Raw genomic sequence first — 1,308 nt, forward strand, 5'->3', positions numbered from 1 at the left:
AAAAATCACTAATACTGTTTCACAGTTGATTAAAAATGATTAGTTCAATTCAACATTTAAAAATGGTTTGAACTAAACACACTTTGATTATCAAACATTTGTAAAATCGTAGTGATAATAGAAAAAGAGAGTGTTCTTTCAATTGATCAGTGCAGGACACTTAGAAAGTCTTCTGGATGGACTTGATCTTGTGTTTCTGGACTCAAATCAATGAAATACAGTTCTTGTTCCAGGCAGGCCCCTCAAGGCCAGATTCGACCTGAGGCCTAGTTCACTACATCACCAATCAAAGTGGGATTACAGTGATTTTTTTATTTCATGGTTAGAGATGCATGAGCCTAACACCTTCTGGGTAGAAGCTGTTCTTTAGTCTAGTGGTTCTACACTTTATGCTCTTCAACCTCCTTCCTGAGGGGAGTGGGGCAAAAAGTGTGTGTGTTGGGTGTGTGGGGTCCATCATGATGCAGGTGGCCCTCTTCCTACATCTAGAGGTGTAGATGTCTGTGATGGTGGGGAGAATGACTCCGACAGACTTCTGTGTAGCCTTCACCACTCTCTGCAGAGCTTTTCTTTCTGCAGCTGTGCAGCCTCCATGCCACATGTTGATGCTGGAGCACAGGATGCTCTCCACTGCACACCTGTAGAAGGAGGTGAGGACTGAGCTTCCCAGTCCAGCTCGTCTCAGCCGTCTGAGGAAGTAGAGTCTCTGATGAGCTTTCTTGATCAGACTGGTGGTGTTGTTGCCCCAGCTGAGGTTGTCGTTCAGGTGCACACCCAAGTATTAACTGGAGACCACTTCCACCGCAGAGCCTCCTATGTTGGGGGGGGGGGGGGGGGGGTGTAGATGTGTTTGTTCTATCTCTTTCATCTTCTTCACTTTGATGTGAAGGTTGTTCTTCCTGCACTAGCTCTCCAGGTGTTCCACCTCCTGCCTGTAGCCGGACTCATTGTTTGTGATGTGTCCAACCATTCCAACAGTCTCCAAAAGTTTCCAACATTTTAATATTTTTCAACAGTCTTCAAGAGTTTTCAAAAGTCACCTATTGGCTCTCAACAGTTTAACAGTTTCCAACAATCTCAATAGTTTCAGCCCAGTGAAATTAAACTTGTATAACTATCGTAAGATTCCAGATGAAAAATTGTCCTTTTTAAACCAATCAGAGTACAGTGAGATACTGCATAAAAACTCTGACAAAGTCACAAACAGCAAATACTCTGTACACTGACCATGTATGGGAAACAAGCACAGACATTACAATTAGCCCCCAGAAAGAAAGAGATAAAAGGCTTTGGTTATATGCCCATTAG

This window comes from Nematolebias whitei, chromosome 16, assembly GCF_014905685.2.
Source record: "Nematolebias whitei isolate Nwh7 chromosome 16, NemWhi1, whole genome shotgun sequence".
Classification (NCBI taxonomy): Eukaryota; Metazoa; Chordata; class Actinopteri; order Cyprinodontiformes; family Rivulidae; genus Nematolebias; species Nematolebias whitei.